Below are 23,528 nucleotides of genomic sequence, written 5' to 3'. Positions count from 1 at the left end.
TTCAATAAATAATTATTGAATTATGTAATAGAAAGCAAAATAAATAAATTGGTAGATTGATAATGATCTATAATGAGCATGTATCAGGCCTTCATTTAATTTTAAGATCATTATCAATCCATCAATTAATTTATGTTGGTTTCTAGTATCTTATTCAGTGATCATTTATTGAATACCAGGTTTATATCAGGAACGCTGTTAGGCATTAGGAAAATGATGATGATTAAGATATAGACTCTGACAATAAGCTGCTTACACTGTATTCAGAAAGGCAGATGTGTTTGAAAAAACATACATTATAACACAGTAAATGCAATAATAGAGGATAAAATAGGTACTACACGAATAAAAACCTTCTGAGTCATACATATTTAAAAAAAATGGATGGATGCAAAACATTTGTATTATATGCATTTTAAAGTATACTAACCTACTACATCTGTGCAGCATCAACAATCTAGTTAATTATGTTAAACACTCGCTTTTTTCCAGAGAAAGGTGAGTATTAGTCATATATAAGTAAGGTATGAGTCATATAAAGCAGAGTACTTTCTTTTCTTTTCTTTCTTTTTTTTGGGGGGATTGGGGCAGGCTGCTTGTGTTGTGCTGTGCCCACTGCAGCTGTAATTGTGATTCAGAGGAATTCTAAGTTGAAAGTAGCCTTATTCACAATATCAGTTGAGTTGGGCCAAAAGGAAGCATACAGAGAATCCTTGTCATTTGAAATTCCCTTGCAACTCAAGTTTGATCCAACTGGATGAGCCTTCATACACTGTTTGACTTCTCTCTTTGAGCAGATTTATCTTAGTGTGCCCCAGAGTGAATTCTAGAAATCAGGTTAATTTCCATGGCATGCTACTTGTATTCTGTCAAACTTCTGGAGGGGTATGATGGGGCATACATTTGCTAAATCCTCCAGGCCTGAAATGTATACAATTCATTTACATTTATGAGATGTTAAAAAATGGAGCTAGAAAAAATATTCAAGGACTTACATTGCCAAAATAATTAATTTTTCTGCAAAAATTAATTGCATATATTCCAATATATTTTCAATCTTATTTGGAAAAGTCTTAATAGATGTGGCAATATTATGCGGTGGGCCTGTAGAAAAATACTTAGCTATAAAAACAGACCCATCATATGCAAGTTAGGCAAATAGGACCTAGCCAAGAGTGAATTAAAAAAATATTTAGAACACAAAAAAGATTGTTAATATTAAAATAAAACAAATTTTTAAAAAATCACAAAAATTTAAGGAGACATATTAATTTTTCCATACACTCATGTGGCATTTACTTTTTATTAAACCGAACATATGTTTAACATTTCACCATAACCATCACAAGAATAAGGGACAGTAATTTTATATTTTAATGACAGTAGTAAGTGAGGAGAGAAAGGGACCAGTGAGGCTGATGGTTAGGTTACAAGTATTACTGGTAACAGCATCCCTAAAAGGACCATTGTGGACTGTTCACTCCCATCTTTTCTTTTCTTTTCCTATCTTATCTCATCTCATATCATCTTATCATATCTTATTTTATCTTATCTTATCTCATTCCACCTTATCTTATCTTATCTTGTCTTATCAAGACAGGGTCTCAGTCTGTTGCCCAGGCTGGAGTGCAGTGATGTGATCTTGGCTGACTGCAACCTCTGACTCCTGGGTTCAAATGATACTCGTTCTTCAGCCTCCCGAGCAGCTGGTATTACAGGCACCCACCATCACACCCAGCTAATTTTTGTATCTTTAATAGAGACAGGGTTTCACCATATTGGCCAGGGTGGTCTCGAATTCCTGACCTCAAGTGAGCTGCCCTCCTTGGCCTCCCAAAGTGCTGGGATTAGAGGCAAGAGCCACCACACCCAGCCAGAACTGCTCCTTTTTCTGGGATTCCAGATGAGCTGAGAAGAGCAGAATATAGCAGCAGTACACTCGCTTGCAGAGAACACTATTCAGGTAGGTTCTGAGCTTTCATTTGACATTCTGTGATTTTTAGATTTTTAATGTACAATTCCAAAAATTCACATGACGAAGCTCTGCAGGATCCTATACAAGCTGGTGAGTCTTTGTAGGCTCTTAAGCATGGTAGATCCTGGATGCCAGAAACAATAATTGCAGGACAGGCTTGTCATTACTTAAACTATCATGGAGAAAATGAAGTTACAAGGTTTTTCTGTGTGTTTTCCATGTATGAATATTTTGAACTATGTAATATAGTTACATGGCTCTGCCATGAGAAAATTACATTAAAAATATATACATTGGTATGTTACTTCCCTATAGTACTTCAATGAAGAATTTCCCTGTCCTCATGTTTCAGTCAAATCTTACAGTATATATTTAAATAATCCATAGATACATGTGTATGGATATTATGTATCAGTGTGCATATGCAGTGTATTATCTTATGCTGCTATATTTTCAATTCTGTTACTTACAAGTGTATGTGTGTGTGTGTATATATAACATTATATTATACTATAATTTTCAATTCCCCTTGCTTTTAAAATAAAGTTCTCTCTTGAATTCTCACACTCCAAAAGCAGGACTCACTCCAATTGTCAGCACATGCCAAAAAGGAACACACAAGCTCAAAACAAGAAGGCTTACACCCTGCTTCCCAGTAGGAAGAACTTTCTAGTGCCACAGCAGTCTGTCTGTGTTAGAAAAAGGTCTTTTTTGATTGTGTTGGCCCTTTGCTTTTTATTTAGGATTGATTACTACTGGATCTTTCCTAGAACTCTGTTCACAATGGTGGTAAATGACTCAAGCTTTGGCACACCCTCACTGAAGTACTTGCTTTAGTGAATTCTAAATTTCTCTGACAGAGACTACAACTGTCTCAGAATCAAACTGCCTTCTGTAGTAATTACTGAGCACATGGTACAACTGGAGTCCTTGACATTCATTAGCAAAGTGCAGAGGGTGGGTGATAAAAGAAAAGACTAAAAATCTCAAGAAATGACTAGGTTTAAGTAAATTATCACACCTCTTAGGAAGAAAGATTTGACAGAGACACTCAGAAGGAATCAGCCTCCGAGTTCAGCCACATTGGGGTCTTGTTGGCTACTTAATTTCACATAGATGAAAACATCACACTGTCTTTGCTTACATGCTTGTAGGAAAGGCCAGTTTTCTTCCCTTTGAAATACCCTCTGATGTCATGAGAATTCTATTAAATGGGCACCTACTCTCAAAGAGAAAATGAATTTTAACTTTCAGGGAAAAACCAGTGATCACACACTTACTGCAATGCAGTATTTTTGCAAACACCCAAGCATTCTGCTGTCACAGGAAAAAGAAACTCAATTATAGAATTATTTAGCAGATAAATTTATTTTGTAGAATATTTATCCAACAGAACAGCTTTCATGCAACACTGTAACACACTATATTCCTTTCATATAAACCAGGTGCACTGCTACCCTCCACGTAAATAGTAATGTTTATAAATGTCCAAATAAACAGTATGGATGGAGCAAATACAAAATATCATGTCAAGACTATATATGGTTATTTGTAAGTTCATAAAAAATCACAATTTTTTAAACATTTTTGCAAAAGTATCAACTCAGGTTTTTTTTTCTATTATACTTTTACTCTTTATTTTTCCTTAAGAGGGCATATATCCTTCTTCAGTAAAAAAATGAGTTTTTAGTTGGCCATGCCAATTTGTCTTTTTATGATAAATTTTAGAAACTCATTAAAGTACAAATATTTATTTTGTTCCACAATGAGGCTTTCTACATTAATTAATCAATTGATTCCTTTAATAAGAAGTTACTGAAGAAACCAAGAATGGCAATAGACACTATGGTTTTGAAGTCATTATAATTTTGGAAACAATGATTATTTCTATAAGGAGAGTTATGTAGAATATCTGATTTATTATTTTCTTTTTCTTTTAGAGTCAGAGTTCTTGCTGTTTCACCCAGGCTGGAGTGTAGTCGCATGATCATAGCTCTCTCAAGCTTCTTCCAACTCCTGGTCTTAAGCAATCCTCCCATCTCAGCCTCCCAAGTAGCCGGGACTACAGGTAGGTGCAACCATTCCTAGCTAATTTTTATTTTTACTTTTTGTGAGATGAAATGAGGTCTCGCTATGTTGCCTAAGCAAAATGCTTGCTTTTTCTATTATTGTAAGAATTAAGTTCAATAAACTGGTGTATCTAATACATTTACTATTTTAACATGATATTGAAGTTACAATCCACACTCTTATCTCTATGGTATAACTGACATCTATTTTTGCCACAGCTTGAGCTATTTGATCTGAGCATTCAAATATATTAATTTGTAGACAGATTTTCCTGTGGTATAACAGAGACTGTTAACCATTTACCAAAACCTTTTTTCCCTTTTCTTTGAGCATATAGCTAGAGTACATTTCTTAACTTCCCTTGCAATTAGGTGTGTTCAAATGACTGAGTTCAAACCAATGGCAGGTGAACAGAAAGAAGTGCTGCGTACACTTCCAAGATCACCTCATGCACAACTGCCTTTTGCTCCTACTTGGTCTTTTCCCTTCCACTCACTGGATGAAGAAAATGACAAAGCAAAGCCACACATGGAAGAAGCCTGGACCCTGGCTGACTACGAAGAGGACAAACAACGTTTCAACTGGAACACCCAGACTGGACTGTTGGGTGAGCAAGAAACAAAGTTAGAATGCATTTCTATATCTGTTTGTTATAGCAATAAGCTAATCCTAGCTAAGACACTTGGTTTGAAGAAAAGTATAATGAGATTTTCCAAAAAATAGATGAGACTAATACATGTAGCAGGATTAAATGAAACATTTAAGTCACTGTCCCCAATTTATTGCCTGCACAGCAAATCCTGACAGCACCTAGAACACCCTGTGGGAGGTGGAGTGGGAGAAGTGAGAGAGCAGACTTGAGGCAAGAATTTCCTGCAGCTCTTCCTGAATTTCTCTCTTCATGCCTTTCTCTGGTGTGGCTGGAGCAAAGATGGCCCAGCTTCTGGGTTGGTCCTTTTGTAACATCTGCTTTCTGGCCAACGTGGGGACAGAAAGTGCAAACACATTCAGGGAATCTTAGGACAGCTTGATGTTTGCCAAAGGCAAAGTGAAAGCCCTCCTTTTCCTGAGATGGTAAAAAACAGAAGCCCTGCAAAGGGTATACGTCTTGTCTCTCTAGGCGCTCTTCATTTGCCCTCATCGTTATCACCTTTCTTTAGAGGAATGGGTGGCCCTCGTTTTGTTAATTTATTTGCTCTTTAACATATCTTTTCCCGCCTCCTCCAAAACTTTGTCAAATATCCCCTCATGGTCTCACAATACCAGCTCATTCTTCCTCCTTTTCCTTTTTTTTTTTTCACCCATAAAACCGGGATCTTTATTTTTTAGTGTTGCTGAGAAAATTGTATGAGATGACATAAGCAAAGAACCTACCAGGGTCTGATTACATGGCTGGCTTTCTATTAATTCTTTTTTTTTTAAATTTTTAAATTTTGTATTTCTTTATTTTTATTTTTTAATTTTTTATTATACTTTAAGTTCTAGGGTACATGTGTACAACATCTTCCTCCTTTTCTTGCTTTCTGACTACAAACCTAGTCTTTTTTCCTACCCGAAACAAACCCCCCTCCCCTACTACATGAAAGGATGATAAACAGTAACCATCACCATAAAATCTATTTTGTAAATCTGCTATCTCAAGGCTACAGCTCATGTCTTTTCACCTCTTTAATCCATTTGTTTATCACCTACTCATTCCTTTAATCATAACTTAATAACAACTATTAACAACAATTTATTAAATATTGTTTTGTTTAAAATCTAATAACATGGTTTTGGAAGCAGTGAAACTTTTGCCTTTGAGACTTCACCAAGTGGATAGGAATAATGACATGCCAAGATGATTTTTCTATAGTGCAGATACATTTAAAAGGCTACAGATACCCCTCATTGCCTAAAGGTACAATTAATACCACTTTTTTAGGATTGGAGAAAAAGCTTCATAGAAGGAATGACATTTGAATTGAATAGACATAGGTTTCTGTAAGGCAGACCAGGGGAACACAGGTATTTAGACAGGAGTAACAGAAATAACAAAGATGATCGTAACATGAGAGAAACGTGGCATACAAAAATAAATAATTAAATTGAGGAAGCAACAAGTCACCTGCTGAGGTTAGAATGAAGAAAAGGCAATTGAGTAGAAAGGAAAGACTGGAGATTGTCCAGAAACAGATGCTTTGACCCCTGTTCTAAATGGCACTTAATATGTTTGGAGCTTTAGACTGTAGGAAAATTTGAAGTAGGAAAAATAAATGACCAATATACACTGAAAATTATACAGTGACAGCATGGAGGAGAGTCAGTTTATAAAGGAGTCAGGAAGAGGGAAACTAATCAAAGGCCATTGAAAGGTTCTGGTAGATGCACTGAGAGAGTAAGAGTGAGGAAGAAGATGGCTCAGGTTTCTGAGATATTTCAGAATCTGATGCCTGGCCAAATTTAGGAATTAAAGCAAATTTAGGATTAAACAATAGATTCTTGGATTTCTAATTGGACATCTTGATGGATAGCAATGGAGGTACATTAAAACTTTGGGTGCCAGGAAGAACACAGAGGGACATGTGAGTTTGTGATGCCTGACGACTGCATATCTGGATGGGCATGGCCAGAGCATGGTTGAAAGTTTTTGTTTGGTGGTCTGAGGGAAGGAGTTGAAGATAGAGACTTTGTAGTTACTGTTGTTTTTCTGTCTCTTAATAGTCACTGAGAACCTACTGAGCATGAAGTATGACACCTTTTTGTTGTTCGTTCTGTCTTCTCCTTGACTTAAATGTCATTTCCTGTAATAACAACGTTGGTTCTAACATGACATGATTCCTTCTTCTAAATATCCATCTAATTTTTTTCTGTTTCTCCACTTTTCCCCACCAATGTGAATGTTCCCTAATGTTCTTTGCTTTTTTCTGGGCGTTATTGTCTTCTCCATGGCCCTTCACTCCAAATACTTCAGATACTGGATAGGTAGATGAATACCTAGTCCATAATTCCAGTCCTGACTGTAATCCTTAGCTACAGATTTCTTTTCCATTCAATTTCTTGTCCACCACCACATATTGAAGGTGTAAACACATATTAGTGATGTAAACCTCCAATTTTCTTTTGCTTCAGAATTTACTGTCTAATTCATTCTACATATCTTTGCAGTGTAATCCAACTTCCTAATTCAAGTTTGATCACATCATTCCTCTGCCCAGAGACCGTGTTGCCTACTGAATCTCCACTATCTAATGAATAAAGTACATGCCCCTAGGTTAGGTTTTATAGTATCTCCACAATCCTATTTCAATTTACCCTTTTTGACTCAACTCAGTCTCCTGCCTTACATAATCCAATTAAAATGGACTTGCTGTTTCTTTTAACACATGTTGCGGTTTCATGCTTCTACACAATTCCTTGTTTGGATTTCTCATGCTTTATAGAACAGAGACTTGAACAAGGTAGAATTAAAATATTTTTTAATGAGTAACTGGAAAGATCTTTGCTTCATCACATCCTCTTGTCTCTCTTGTAAAATGATGATTGACTCAAAAAGAAGTTTATATATTTGTTTACCTATTTCAGTGAGAATTAGGCAGGTATTATGCTGCGGTTAAATTATAACCATTAAGAAAAATGTTTCCTTGTTAACTACATTTTTTTGCCAACAGCAGAAGCCTGAGGGACAAAAGGGAAACATGCCACTTCTGGGAAAATGGCCATTTACCTCCTCAGGAACAGCGAGGTCCACAGGACAGTAGCTGAAGGGTCTGCCTGCCAAGTTCCTCATATCACACTCTATTCTCAAATTAAAATTGGTTTCAATGACCATAGGACTGAGGTTTTCAAGTGTCCCAAACTCATAATCACATTTATGCTAAATTTTGTAGAAGAATGGTCTTTGGAGCTATGTGTACTGAAATGTTGGTTTAAGGTGTGCATATAAACACACAGACATCCACATACCCACACATCTCTTGCTAAGTTCACATTTTTCATATTGCATCAAAGGGACAGGACAGACAGATGAATGCATCTTATAAGCAGTTTTATTTTTACAGGAAAATGTGGCAAGTTAAAGGCTGAATGCTAACTTTGCACCTGAAATATTTCCTTAAACTGCTTGTTCTATCTCTAGATTTGTCTATGATGTTCATTTTGCTTTCCATCTATTCTCTCTCTCTCTTTTTTTTTTTTTTTTTTTTTTGCTTGTAGCGTCCTTCAATCTTTCTAGCCCAAGGGGCAAGGAGAGCTTGAATAAGACTTTTAAGGGCTTTTAGACATCCTCAGTTTCAGAGCACCAACCAGTATGGAAAAGACTCTCGATCAGTATTTGTAATCAGGTTTTCATAAGTTGACAACCATAAAATATACATAAGTATGTGAAGAAGAAAGAAAAAATAGTATGTAGTAAATACTCCGTAAAGTATTAATTACACAAAAACCACAGGCAACAAGTCCTTTATCCATTTGTCTTTCCCTTGGAGGCTGGCTATACTCCCTGCTCATCTAATCTCTTAACATCCTAGTCTTTGGCTGTTTATACAACAATGAAATTCAATAAAGGGGAATTTTGTGGAAGGGAATACTTAGGGTATAAATAAACTGTACCATGAGATTTTTAATAGCGTTTGAGGGTGTCTTACCATCAAGACTCCATTTCACTGATTATTCTTCCTTCTTCCCACCCATAGGTATAGGATCCTGGCAACTATATATGTACCACCTGGTCTATTCCATTGATCACAGCTTATTAGCTAAGCAGCACAGGTCATTCAAAATTGATATACTGTTTGAAGCTGGCATTCATGAGAAAGCACACCTGAGAGCTGTGGTTGTGTAATGGGCAGTAGGGAAATCTAGTCTCTATGTAAAGGTTATCTATAGCTATCTTGAATTAAAGGGAGCTACAGAGGAATCAGGCTGAGGAGCCCCAGAGAGACTGGGAGAATGGTGGCCTTGGTTCCTGGCCCATGTTTAGTTCCTGATTCTGGACTCTCATAAGATCTGTTTCTGAGCCCTTGGATTATGAGGTCCCTCAGGAACCATCTAATAATCTTCCTTATTCTGCTTAAGCAAAATGACATATAGCCAGTAAAAGAACTAATTGCATAGTAACCATGCCTGGACCACCATTTTAAAAAATTCTAAGCATCAGAAAAAGTGCTCATTAGCACCATTTATTTTTCTTTTCCTATCTCCATTTGATCAAACTGTGAAAAGACAAGACTTAATAACAGCACCTTCCTAATAAGAACTAGAGCCTTTTGAAGCAGGTGGTGCCCACCTCTGCCTACAGAATTCCAGCCCAAACAATCTGCCCAGAATTACTGAGAAATCAGTAGAATGTGCTGATGACTCAGCCTGTTAAGTAGGAGGGCTGTTATTGTTATTTTAACTCCTGCCAGAGTATGTGGGCAATTCTCCCTCTTTCTGTCTCTAGTTAACCATGAGAGATCCCTCTTCAAAATCTCACCCCTGGAATAGGTTCTTGCTCAATAAGAGCCAAAGTAGCTTGAGATCTGGATATGACTGCCAGCTGATAGTACAGAATAGGATAGGCTTTTATAATGGAAGCATCTGATATCCTAATTTACCAATAGAATTTATTTTTAGAATGCTTAATCTGCCTTTAAAATTATTCACACAGAGTGCCACGGAGCGGAGTTGAATGCTGATAAAGTAGTAATCAGTGCAAGTCAAAGTATTTATTTTCAGAGAGGATAGTGAAAATACCAGGTTTTCTTTCTCATTTCCTTAAATGTTGGGGTATGTGGTTCTACTGTTTGTCTTTCTCTTGCCAAATGTTCTCAACGATATAAACACTCATCAAGCGCTTCTCCTAGGAATATTATAAAAATAAAACAACAACAACAAAAAATCCCAGCCCGTTTTACAGAAAATTGTCTTAAAGGATAAACTTTGCTCATCTATAAGTGATGAAAAGATATAAATCTATTCTGAAGATAAAGTAAAATCTAACCTATGTTAAATGTGGTAAATCTTAGTATTATTATTTAGTTAAAAGACTGCAAGGAATAATAAATATTTCCTGCTCTCCAACTGGCTTTCTCATCCAGCTAATTAGTTCGTGATTTGTCTATGTGCATTTTTCTTTCTTCTGGTATTATACATTATGGCTTGAAATTATAAATCAGCTAAATAAAGTTTCTCATAGTGCCATAAAATCATGAGTCAAAAACATGAAAGTGCTTTAGCATTGCAGATGTGACGGCGCTCTGTTGAAACAAACCAAAGGAATCCTTAAAAGGGCAATGACTATCACTGTTGTGCATTCAAGGGTACTCTGTGTGCAGAGCATCTACCTGCATTGTTCCATGGTAACCCTTGTATACCTAGTCATCCCTTTAGCAAGTGAGGGTCCATCCACCAGGAGAAGTGGTAGTTCTAGGGGCTAGTAATACAGCTCTGAACATCATAGTCTCTGCCTCCATGAGAGGAGATCATGTTGAGATGACGTAGATAGAAGATGCCAGTATATGTAGGATCTTGTTGGTCATTGTAGGAGTGTGGGCTTTATTTTTGACTATTACAGGCAGTCATTGGTGGATTCTGCATAGGAGAGTCATATCAGTTGATTAAGATGTTTTTAAAAGATAATTCTAACTTCCATGTGACAATAGACTGTAGAAGAACAAGACTGAGTACAGGGGGTTATGATAGTAGTAAACATGAGAGACAGTGGATATGAATGATAGAGGTAGAGATAAGACATGATAAGATCCTGGACAGGCATGAGCTTGGAACTGTAATTATCTACTCTAAGTCTTAAAGAGATTAAATCATGCCTTTAACAGGTGGTGGATGCTGGAAACAAACTTTCAGAGTTGCTAACCACTGCACTGTAATATTTAAGGTTTTCGTGTGAAAAATATCTTGGCTCACTGCAACCTCTGCCTCCTGGGTTCCAGCGATTCTCCTGCCTCAGCCTCCTGAGTAGCTGGGATTACAGATGCCTGCCACCAAGCCTGGCTAATTTTTGTATTTTTAGTAGAGATGGAGGTTTCACCATGTCGGTCAGACTGGTCTCAAACTCCTGACCTTGTGATCTGCCCGCCTCGGCCTCCCAAAGTTCTGTGATTACAGGTGTGTCACCATGTTTGGCCGAAAAATATGTGAATTCTATATAAGTCAGTAAGACTCAAACTTCAAACACATTTAGAACTGCATGCATTAGGATAGAAGTATTCAACTCTAAATTCACAGAATATGAGAATTAGTAATATTAGCAAATGATTGCAAAGATTTTGTCATTTGCAAAACATTTTCACTCCCATTATCCTATCCAGTTTAACTGAATTGGCATGGCTAGGTAATTTCAAAGGCAATCACCTGGTAAACAGTGTAAGGATATCACAGCAAAATAAAAATGTCTAATTAAATGGTCACGTTTAGTGGTATCACTAAATTAATCTTCGTGGTTTTCAATAGACTGTTTCTCATTTTAGGTACTGTGTCTTCCTTGCTTTCCTAACATTGACCCTCAACTCACATAAAAGGATCCCAATAAATATTAGTGGCATGAATAAAATTTCTATATATGTGACAAACAGATTAGGTTTTTCCAATTTATTTTCTGGTAGGCAGAACAGCTTCAGAGCCTGACAGGGATGAGTTTGAATGCAGGCTCTGCAATCATTATATGATCTTGAGTAAGTTACCTGAGGTATTTTGGCCTTATTTTCCTCCTGTGCAAAATGGTAATGCATTTCTGACCCAAGAGACTTATATAAAATCTCATATTTACTCCTATTTGCCCAAAAAGGTTAGTTTTCTCTTCCTCTTCCTACCCCAACTCTGACAAAATAATTTATTTCCCTCAGAAAATAAAAGTTGGGAAAGTCTATGTCTAACAATTTCACTACCATATACTAACATTTCTTTCACCTTAAACAAATTCTAAAATTAGCCATAGTGTTAGAAAAAGATTTGAAAAAAATACTTTCTTTTTTAGTTTTTCCCATTATTTTCTAGGAGAATATGAGCAACTAACATGGGCCAAAGGTATTTCACTTTTAAGTATTTTAAATTCTAAAGGTAGTAATTTATACTATATTTGGGAATAGTAAGTATTTCATGTATAGGGAGATAAAACAGATTCTAATTATTGTGTTATGGCAAAAGAGTGAAAATCATGAGTCCCATTAGATTGGTAAAATCCTTACAAGCCAAATAAAAAAGTGTTTTTCTAGTTGAAAAAAATAAAACATAAGCAGGATTGGCATGGTATTATACATTAAAAACTTTGAATTCCTTATAATAATTCCCAAATAAGCTTTGCAAGCCATGTTTAAACAATTTTAACATTAAAACTTTAAAATGCTGAAAGTTATTTAGACATAATAAATAATAATACTAAGCACCAGAAGATTAAAGCATTAAAATGAGTCAACTTTATAACAGAAGGTATCAACCAGATCTTCATCCCTCAATATGAAAGAATCTCTACATATAATATTGGGTAAAGATGAGCTGCAAAAGAATATCTACAGTGTGATGCCCTTTATGTAAACCTTTAAAATGTTAATAATTGTTTGACATTTGTTTCTTACACATGTCTTAGCAGTGTTAGAACACACACAGGAAGGGTATATTATCTTTAGGGTTTTGACATCTCTGGAAGAATGGAAGAAACTAAAAAGGAGCAAGAAGAGCTTTGATGACTTCTGTCATGGTTTATTTCTTTAGATAAGATTTTAATATAGCTGAATGATAGCATTTGTTTAATCTGTGCAGTGGATACTTAGGTATTTGCTGTAATAAATGTACTTTTTTGAGACAGTCTTGCACTGTCACCTGGACTGGAGTACAATGGTGTGATCTCGGCCACTGCAACCTCCCCCTCCCAGGTTCAAGAGATTCTCCTGCCTCAGCTTCCCTAGTAGCTGGGATTACAGGTGTGTGCCACCACACCTGGCTAATTTTTTGTATTTTTAGTAGAGACGGGGTTTCATTATGTTGGCCAGGCTGGTCTCGAACTCCTGACCTTGTGATCTGCCCACCTAGGCCTTTCAAAGTGCTGGGATTACAGGTGTGAGCCACCACACCCGGACTATAATTGTTTTTTATATTTTGCTTTGAACATCTTATAAATTTTCTTGCTTAAAAACAAATAATAAAAGCAAGAAAGTGAATACTGCTGAGGCCAATTTAAGATTATATATTCAGTACTTCTAATTTAAAAAAACTAAATTGGAATATATTTCCTAGAATAAGAAATCATTCATTTATAATCTTTCCATAATTTTATTATGCTTTTATCATAGGAATTTTGGGTTTAAAGAAAGATGTAAAATAAAGGAAAATATTGCTTCTGCTTGTAACAGAGCTAAAGTGTATATATTCCTTTATTTACTCATGCAAAAATTTTGTGAGGAACGAATGCAAACATAAAAGTTTACCTGCTATGCATTTACAGCTTGTTCAGTAAATGCACTGTTATTTTTATTCCGTAAATTTTGATAAAAACTACTCAAAATGTAGGAAAGTCTGATTGCTAGACATTTCTACCACAACAAGAAACTATTCTCCTAATAACAGCTGGGGCTGGTGTTCTTTCCAGTGCCTGCTTCCAGAGCCATGTATGCAATCTCAGGTGAGTCCCTGCATCCACCTGCCTCTCTCTCTGCCTCATGACCCTAATCTATAAAATGGGGATGATCCCCATATCTACCTCATAGAGCTGTTGTAAGAAATAAATGAATTGATTTACGCAAATTAAGTCATGTAGGCCCATGCTTGGCATGTAACAGGTATTGAGGAAATACCATTGGCATTGTTAACCAAGGCAGGAGAGAGAGGCTGAATTCAATCCTGATTTCAGAGAAACAGCTTGTCATTCTCTTACTATTAAGTCAGCTCAACACTATGAAGTGCCGTTTTAATAATACTGAATTTATTAGCTATAACTATTAAAATATTAGAAATAACTATTTATAAGTTATTTCTCCAAAACTAAAATGAATTGTTACTTATTTAAAGATTTTAAAAAACAAAAGGTTAGCAAAGAGTTATTTTTCAAAATTGTGGGTAACTCAGAGTAGAGAGAGTCTTACCTATTCAAGGGAGTGGTAAAATACAAAGTTCGTTATGTCGTGTTCTCAAAGGGTTGATAATATTTTCTGGCTTCTTTCTGTTAAAAAAATAGAAAATTAATAGTTTAATCCCCGATCCATGTACATTAATCACGTCAAGTAGCTCAGCAACAGAATTCATCTTGTGGCTTTCTCTTTTTGTATTTGGCAACTATGAGACCATGAGATGGATATCATCATGGTTCTTTATAGTGGTCATACACTGAGCATTTGTCACTGGCTGGGAACTATCACAGATAGAATAGAGCAGTGAAAATGCTAACTGCTGCATGCTTTTTCTCACTTTGAGATCCACTCCAATGGCACTTTATAGGTATTACATCCAAGGAAGAATAAATTTTTAAATTGTCTTCCGCTAATAAATAGCAGACAATCATATTTTCTCCCAAGAGAATACATTCATTCTAGTAAATTGTTAATTATATCCAGTAATCTTTAAAGGACTGGGCCTCTAGCCCAGTCTGCATTGATTCTCTCCAGCACAGGATGGAAAGCAATTTTTTAACAACTCATTAAATTTTCTCCGTGGAGTACTAAACTTATTTTGACATTCAGAATCCTAAATGTCATTCTGGATTAGTAGTTTTGCTTAGGAACTCCACCTATAACAATACAGAGTATTTCTTACTGAAGTGGTACGTAGAAATAAGCAGAATTACTAGAAAGCAGGAGGCTTGTTTTCTACTTCATAAGCCATTCAGGTGTAACCATCTTCATCTATAAAGAGGACTACAAAGGATGCACAATACCTAAGGGATTGCAGAGCTGAGGACCATTTTAAAGTCCAGTTCTCTTACACTGGGTGTCTAAATCTATGTATCTCCATGCGTTTTGTCAGGACCTATGTGATTTTACTCCTGGTAGAGTGGACCCCGTCATGTCTTCCAGGAAAATGTTGCTCTACAGGTAAGGAACCCAGACTCAAACTCTGGTACCTATTAACTCTTCTTTAAGACACAGTAGGAAGTGCAAGTTGGAAAGATGCAGATGGCTCAATTCTCCTGTATGAACCTCTAAGGACCAATGCGTATATGGATATGAGCAGATACAAGTTTGATTCAAAAGCAAAAACTATGGTCTGGGCCAGATGCTGTGTATTAAGTGCTTTTACACATGTTAGCTCCTCTAATCTGTACACATTTACACACAATGTGCAGCAGCAAACAAGTCCTATTAGTACCTATTAAAGTTAGAAAGTCTTAACATTTAAATAAACATTTAAAAATGTCTGCAGGAAAGAAGAAACATGGTAGAATTCTCCATTTCCTGTAATAATTTGATAATTATTTTAAAAAGAAAGGTTTGACTGTCCAAATCTTTGCACACAGCTTTTTTTTTTTCTTGAGTCCAGCTCAGTGGTTCTCACATATGGAATATATATAACAGTATAATACAGAGTTCTATACACAATAACTTAAGACTATTTAGAGAAGTTTTAAGGATAATTTTGATTATAAGCAAATTAAACCTTCTAGGTTGGTTTCAGAACTAAAGTGGAATGGTAGGCCAGCTCTGGAGCTTATTTGGATAGAAAGAGTCTTTGTGTACTTAACAAATGAATGCTGGATAGAATATAATATTTTATTTTCTCTTGAAATTATATATTTTTCTTAAATTTCTTAAAGTGCCTGTTTTTTGTGCTTCATCTGCATGATTTTTAAGTGAGCACACATGCATACGGATAAGTGTGTGAGTACACATTCTATATGTATGTCTTTCATCCTAGTAAAAATAACAAAAAACGAATTTTATAAAATATGAATCAGTAAACTATGGTCCGTGGGCCAGAACCATCCTGTTGCTGCCTTTTATTAAAAATACAGTGCTTTTGGCACATAGCCACTCCCACGCACTTCCACCTTGTATATGGCTGCTTTCATGCCATAATGCCAGACTTGAAGGGTTCTGACAGGCTACACGGCCTGCAAAGCTCAAAATGTTTACTCTCTGGCCATTTACAGAAAATATTTAACTTATCTGTTATCAAAGAGCGTGTTCATTATTTAAGTAATATTAAAAACAACACTAAAAAAATTCTGTCTTTGATGATGAGCATTTTTTCATGTTTCTGTTGGCTGTATGAATGTCTTCCTTTGAGAAGTGTCTGTTCATATCCTTTGCCCACTTTTTGTATAATAATAATAAATAAAAATTCTGTCTTTCAGTCTTTCCAAAAATTAACTCAGTAGTTATATATGAACAAAAGTGAAATTCTAACCCTAAATACTTGAAAGCTTATTTCATCCCAAAAGAATTGAGGAAATTATTGGCCAAAGGATGAGATGATTATTAAAAAATTCAGGCTACCCAGTACCTATTAGTCATAAAATAATGCCCCATTTTCTTTTTCTTTTCTTTTCTTTTTTTTTTTTAAGGCAGCGCGGACCCAAAGAGTGAGCAGCAGCAAGATTTATTGCGAAGAGTGGAAGAACGAAGCTTCGGACCCGAGAAGGTTGCCCAAAATACCCCATTTTCACATAATCTTGACTTTTATGATGTTTCATTTATTTAAAAAAAAATAGAAGTAATTACAATTTTCCAGGCTTTATGGGATAGAGATACCTGCTATCTAGGATTTATTTTTAAAGAGCAACTTATGGCCTATTCCACAAGGCATATAAAGTTTTAAATTAATGTAGGATAGTTAGAAGTGATCATTTTTACCCATATAAATAGCATTAAATTACTTTAACATTAATTTTTTTTACAACATTAACAACAGAGTTTTAGTATTAAATACATTACATACTTAAATGATTCTGACAGACTATATGGCCTGCAAAGCTCAAAACATAATATTAGCAAACATTTATACAGAATTTATTGTGTGCCAGACAATGATCCGAGCACTTCATATATATTAAGTCATTTATTCCTCACTATTATCCTCTATTATCATCCCTACTTTAAAGATGAGAAAACAGGCTAAGAGAGTTTAAGTGTCCTTGCCAGCATCACAAGGCTGGAAAGTGCCCAAATCTTTTAGTTACATACCAACTCCACAGACACTGAGAATTGGTTTTGAATTTTCAACTCTGGCTTGAGATATTTTTGAGCATAAGGGCTTGTGGCTTCTCTGAGGAGTGATATTTCACTGATGGCAACTTTTAATTTACTAGAAGTACCTACAAAGTACTTTTATTATTCAGCATATTCAGCTTCTTGAACAAATTGTAGTATACTCAGCCACAGTTCTGCCTCCCATTTTATCATTCCATTATTTCTACCAGGTTTGATTATGCTACCTTCCAGAACCTTTTAGAGTCAGATATGAACACTGTTGAGAATCATGACTTACAACACATGACAAAGTCAACTGGTTAACAATTATATTTAAGAGGTAGCCTACACAAGGCAGAGAATAGGAGGTACACTGCACACTGGCATCACAAAGTAACCTAAGTAAATCACTTAATGAGGAATCCAAAATACTTGTTCAGCTATAAACTAAGTCAGCTTTCATCAGCTGGTTACTCTGTAAAATAAGACATGCATGCAATGTGCTTAGGCTGCATATATGTTTGGCTGTTGGCATATTTATGTCCAAGTTATTTGCTACCTACAGCATTGAGGCTATAATGATAAATTCATACAGATTTTCAGTCTCCTGGAGAAAATGTTGCCATGGTGTGGTTTTCTCAACTGATGTAAGAACTCAGGTTTTATTAAACAACAAAGTCATCAAGATAAAATCTTCCCGGGATTGTTGAGCCAGAATATACTCTTTAGTTTCCTTTGAAACACATTCTCACGTACGTATCATTTAGTTTTTAAATCTCATGTTTGATAGACTTTGCCAGATAAGCAAAACATCAGCTGGGTATGGTGGCTGATGCTTGTAATCCTAGCACTTTGGGAGGCTGAGGCTCAGCTCACTACAACCTCCGCCTCCAGGGTTCAAGTGATTCTCATGCCTCAGCTCCCTGAGTAGCTGAGATTACAGGCATGCGCCACCATGCCCGGCTAAATTTTGTATTTCTAGTTGAGATGGGGTTTCACCATGTTGGTCAGGCTGGTCTTGAACTCCTGACCTCAGGTGATCCACCCACCTTGGCCTCCCAAGGTGCTGGGATTACAGGTGTGAGCCACCAAGCCTGGCCTCCGAATAGTGTTTCTACAGGCTAAGCTTAACCTCAATGACTAACATTAGCCTATTCAGTCAATTCTCAAATAAACAACAATAACAATGTACTCTACCTCCACTATCAATCTGACCTACCAAGATTTTGAGCAATTCATGTAATTTAGTGCACTCGTCCAGGATCACAAGATTTTAGCTATTAAAGACTGAATGTCCAAAACAGTTGGGAAAATATCCATTATCCAAGCAGTCTTTTAAATAGTGGAACAGATGCCAACATAAAATCATTTAGTCTAACATGCTACTAAACCATTTCTATTCCCTAATATGCTTATTATAGAATTAGTTATCTACTTATTTGTGAGTAGAAGGAAGTCATGGTGTCCCAAAGGCACTGATAGTTGAAAATATCAGAGAATGATCTTTCTTTCTTGGAGCTTTTGTCAAAGTTCCTTTTAAGAGAAACTTATGTTTCTTGCAAAGGAAGCTTATTTCAAAATATAACTTGAAAGAATTAAGAGCTGTTAGCAAATCCCTATGCAAATAACATATGGTCTTCAGTGGAGCAGAGAACTTGGGTAAGGTAGACAGTACGAATTACCTCCTTTCATCTCTAAACACAGAAGCTCCAGGCTATTGTAGAGGACTAAGAGGCTGGGTTAAGCTGATTTAGTAGAAATGATCTAGTCTTGTCTGAAGCATCTCAACATAATTCAAGGCAGTAAAAATAGTATACAAGTAGGTGAAGGATAAACAATTAGATTAGTCAGAAAAGTAAGGCTTAAGCCTCAGAGGCTTTACACAATAAAGGTTATAACCTGTTTACACAAATCCTGATATGAGTAGGGAGACTCTCCAGGTCACTTCTCTCTCATGCAGTGATGGAGTTATCTAGGTACATCCTTCTTGTGGCTCAACTCACAGCCTTCAGGATTACAGCAGCAGCAAAAGAAGACATCTGCAGGGCTGAGCACAGGCTCTTAAATGCCTTAATGAGGAAGTGACACACATCACTTCCTCCTACAGCCCACTGGGCTGAACATGTTGCTTAAATGCAAGGGGTGGAGAAACATGGGGGATAAATGGATATCTGATATCTGGTGAGCAATAAATATCTTCATCTCAAGGATGCTTGGTGATATCAGCTTAAAACTTATTTTGCTAAATTGTTAGTATATGCTGACTCTGATTAAATATATATACATATAAATACATATTCTATTTTATAAATAAAATACAATTTGGCACTGCAATATAGGGAATGTTGAGCAGCAATGGGGCACATGTGTCAGTATTTTTGCTTATTTATATACTACACTTCTGTTTTCTGCTCAGCATCAGAATATAGCTGAAGAAATGTAACATTCCTTGACAGAAAGCCATCTGTTCATTTGTCTCTAAGTTGCATACAAAACACCAACTTTTATTTATTATTTATTCCATTAACAGATAAAATTATACATATTTATCATGTAGAATATGATGCTTTGAAATATGTACACATTGTAAAATGGCTAAATCCAGCTTGATATCATATGCATTACCTCACATAGTTGTCTTTTTTTTTGTGGTGAGAACATTTAGAGTCAATTCTGTTAGCATTTTTCAAGAATACAATATATTGTTATTAACTACAGTCACTATATTCTATAATAGATCTCTTGAATTTACTTCCCCTACCAAACAGAAACTTTGTTACCTTTGAGCAACATCTCCCCAACATACCCCCAACATCACTGCCACAGCTCCTGATAACCACCATTCTACTCTCTACATCTATGAGATCAACGTTTAAAGATTTCACATATAAGTAAGACCATGAGGAATTTGTCTTTATGTGTCTGTCTTATTTCATGTAATATAATGCCCTCCAGGTTTATCCAAGTAGTTGCAAATCTATTTCTTTGTTGTGGCTGAATTATATTTCATTAGGTATATATCCCATATTTTCTTGATCCATTCATCAGTTGATGGACACAGGTTGATTCCATATCTTGGCTATTGTGAATCATATTGCAATCAACATAGGAATGCAGATATGTCTTTGACATTTGATTTCAGTTTCTTTGGATATATTCCAGTAGTGGATATCTGATTTTTAATTTTTTGAAGAACCACCATACTGTTCTCCATAATGGCTGTGCTAATTTATATTCCTATCAACAGTGAGCAAGTGTCTCCTTTTCTCCACATCCTCTCCTACACTTACATATTGTCTTTTTGATAATAGCCATTCGAACAGAACACCAATCTTTAAAAAACGGTAGAACAAATCAATACAAGTACCCAGGTTCATGTGGTAGGAGAAAAAAATTGGAGAGCGGCTCCAAGAAAACTGAGCAGGTTCACATGTTGTCATAAGACTCATCTTGCTGGGATACCACTTAGTGATTTATTAGTAGCTCTCATGGTCAAAACTTTTTTTTTTGAAATGACAAAATCTGAATTTTTCAGTTTAGCCTCAAGGACTTTTGTACTGTGACTACAATGTATTCATCCTGAACTTTCTAGTGTTATAAACCCTCACATTTTCTTAGACTAGTTCTTTTGCAGACCTATTAATTCCATCTTTTTATTTCTCTCCTCTCCTGCAAAGTCCTCTTCTTTCTCCTTCTCTCTGCCTGTCTCCCTGCTCCCTTTGTCTCTTCCTTCCTCTAGATTTTTCAATTCCTCATTCAATTGAAGTGTTCTCCATGAACTCTTCGATTCCCCAAACACTCCAGGAGTGTTTCTGTTCACTCATGTATGGTTCTTGTTTCTTACATTCATTTGATATTCATGTAAACTACCACATATAGTTAATTAAGGCTTATTGAAATTGAAAGAAATTCATGTTCCTGACCTTTTTTCTGCTTTATTTCAATTCTAAAAGCCATTAGTATCTATTAAATATATAAACTACTTTTTCATAATATTTTGAATTTAAAATAAAAACATATGCAGGATAAAAAATGTTAAACCATATACGTACACAATAGACTTCAAACAATGCTGCCAAAGTGTCTCTGAAGAGTTATTAATTTATACCCTTTATGGACTGTATTGTATCCTCCCCCACCCCCAACATTCACATATTGAAGTCCTTACTGCTAATGTGATTATATTCAGAGATAAGGGCTTTAGGGAGGTGATTTAGGTTAAATGAGGTCATAATGGTAGGGCCCTAATCCAACAGGACTGAGTCCTTATAAGAAGAGGAGGAGACACCAGAGTGAAGCAAAGAGTCTCTCCTTGACCAAACTTTAGCTAGGCTTCTCTGAGCCCTCTTCTTAACTAGAAGACTTGACTTTGACTCCTTTGGATTCTTGGAGCAAGAATCTAAAATCAGTTTAGAGTGAATCCCCCACCTTTGACATTTGATCACGCTGGATATCTGATTGAGTTTCTTATCCCCCAGCTTTGATGTGTGTCTTTGGTCTGCCTTCAGCAAGAATCTGATTAGGTAGGTTTGGTAAGAATCAACCTACACTTGATGTCTCTTGGTAATTTTTCAACCATAACCCCCTCACTCTGCTCATTGGCTAACGTTGGGGCTCAGAAAACAATAACCCAAAATGATGGCCTAGGAAGCAGTTTCTTTCTGATCTTCTCCTGTCCTTTTGTCTGTCTCTAGGCCTCATTCTTCTCCAACACACGCCATAGAAACTAGAATCCCTGTTCCTTAAGGTGGGTCACAGAAACCAGAGCCCTCTTTTCCCAAAGTCAGCCATAAAACCTAAAAATATCATTATGACTCCCGACACTGTATCCTCCTTCCCACCTTTCTGTGTAATAATTTGCCATAAGTAAATGCTTTGATCTACCTGTTTAATGGAAGGAAGGAATGTTGCAAAGAGGCCATGAAGCATCTGAACAGACAGGTCTTGCTGGGTCCCCCCGCCTAGTCTATTATTATGAGATAATATCCTTTTTGTCCAATCATATTGCTACATGGCTGCCCATGCTTCATTGAACCTAAGCCCCCCAGTCTGTGGTGTTCTTTATGGCAGGCTGGGCAGACTAATACATACCCATCCCACTGTCTATTTTCACACACTATCACTAACAATGCATACTATGTATTTGTTTAATGTCTGCCCCACTCCACCCCAACTAACGTGTATACTCTAGAAAGACAGTGACTGTTTTCTTATTACACTACACCCCGTTTGGTAGCAAATATTTGTTCAGTAACTATTCAACCAATGAATGAACAGTTGAAAGATGCATTGCAAAACATGGAAAGGTGTGCTCAGTACTGGTTAACTTTGTGTAGATGAGCTCCTCTGTTATAAGCAATGAAATCTTATACCCTGCTTAATGCCTCCCTGATTTGTAAGTGGGTTAGTAAAGGTCTAATGAATGAGTTAATGAATGATGTAGTTTATTTTCCTAACCATTCTGACTAGGAATTAATCAAATTTGGTCTTTGAAGTAAAAAGAACTCAAACTTTACATATAGAAGCTGAACTTGAACACTTACTGGCTGTGTAATATTGGGCAAGTCTAACTTTTTGGATCATCACTGTTAGCAATAAAATTGATGTAGGATTTTTCTTCTTGATCACTTTGCAAGCTGGGGACCCCAGGCCAGTGATGCCCCACCCGGGTCTCACTTGGACACGCTTGTGTGCGCCAGGTCGCCTGTGCTATAGCTTGTACCTGTGTTTGGTGGTTCCTGAGCTCTTGTACCATGCCCAAAAGAATGAGGATACACAGCAGGACATTGAAGGGTGGAGAGGGAGAAGAATTTTATTGAGCAATGAAAATAGCTGTCAGTGGAGAGGGGATATGGGATGGGGGAGGAATGGTGCCCTCACCCAAAGGTGGGTGGTGGGCAAGTTCTTCCTGTGTTGCTGAGTCTGGGGCCTTTTATGAACTCAGAATGGGGAATCTGTGCTGATTGGTTTGTGAGTATGCAGAAAAGGTTAAAGTGAAGACACCACTCAAAGGAGGGCGTGATAGCATAGAAAAATCAATTAGGAAAGAGTAGGTATATGTAAAATAGGTGAAGGGTAAGCACAAATCAGAGGAAAGCACAACAAACAGGAAGACAAGTTCTCAATCCAGTCAGAGGATTTAACTTGTTGCTTGGCTTTTAGGCTTTTTACTGTCTTTGACTTGGAGGTGGCATTTCACTGGGGACCTGCCCCTATCTGCCTAGTCATTTGGCTGCCTTCTGCCACTCTCAAAATGAAGACTATTAATGAGACTTCCTCTATAGAGTCATTGTAAGGATTATATAAAGTTATGTACTTGGAAAAGTGCTTTGACAATTCTGGAAAATTGCAAAGTGTCAATATCAGTCTTTAAATGATATTTTCTTTTA

The 23,528-nt window shown here is 36.4% G+C and overlaps 1 protein-coding gene and 1 long non-coding RNA gene across 34 annotated transcripts in view; one reads left to right on the top strand and one right to left on the bottom strand.

Annotated features, from left to right (window-relative positions):
• LOC105481123 (microtubule associated protein 2) overlaps positions 1 to 23,528 on the bottom strand; it is a 315,665-nt gene that overhangs the window by 101,027 nt on the left and 191,110 nt on the right. For all 33 annotated transcript variants that reach the window (XM_071073883.1, XM_011740412.3, XM_011740414.3 and 30 more), the window contains one exon: positions 14,101 to 14,177. The gene's annotated coding sequence lies outside the window, so the exon portion shown is untranslated. The remainder of the gene's footprint in view (positions 1 to 14,100; positions 14,178 to 23,528) is intronic.
• Positions 1,842 to 16,623, top strand: LOC139357304 (uncharacterized). Its single transcript, XR_011610268.1, has 5 exons — positions 1,842 to 1,963; positions 3,916 to 4,043; positions 4,417 to 4,652; positions 14,978 to 15,045; positions 16,515 to 16,623. It is a non-coding gene; the product is annotated as an uncharacterized lncRNA (long non-coding RNA).

The sequence above is a fragment of the Macaca nemestrina genome, chromosome 11 (genome assembly GCF_043159975.1).
Source record: "Macaca nemestrina isolate mMacNem1 chromosome 11, mMacNem.hap1, whole genome shotgun sequence".
Lineage (NCBI taxonomy): Eukaryota > Metazoa > Chordata > Mammalia > Primates > Cercopithecidae > Macaca > Macaca nemestrina.
Note: the sequence above shows the minus strand (reverse complement) of the source record. Positions and strands in the feature narration are given on the sequence as shown.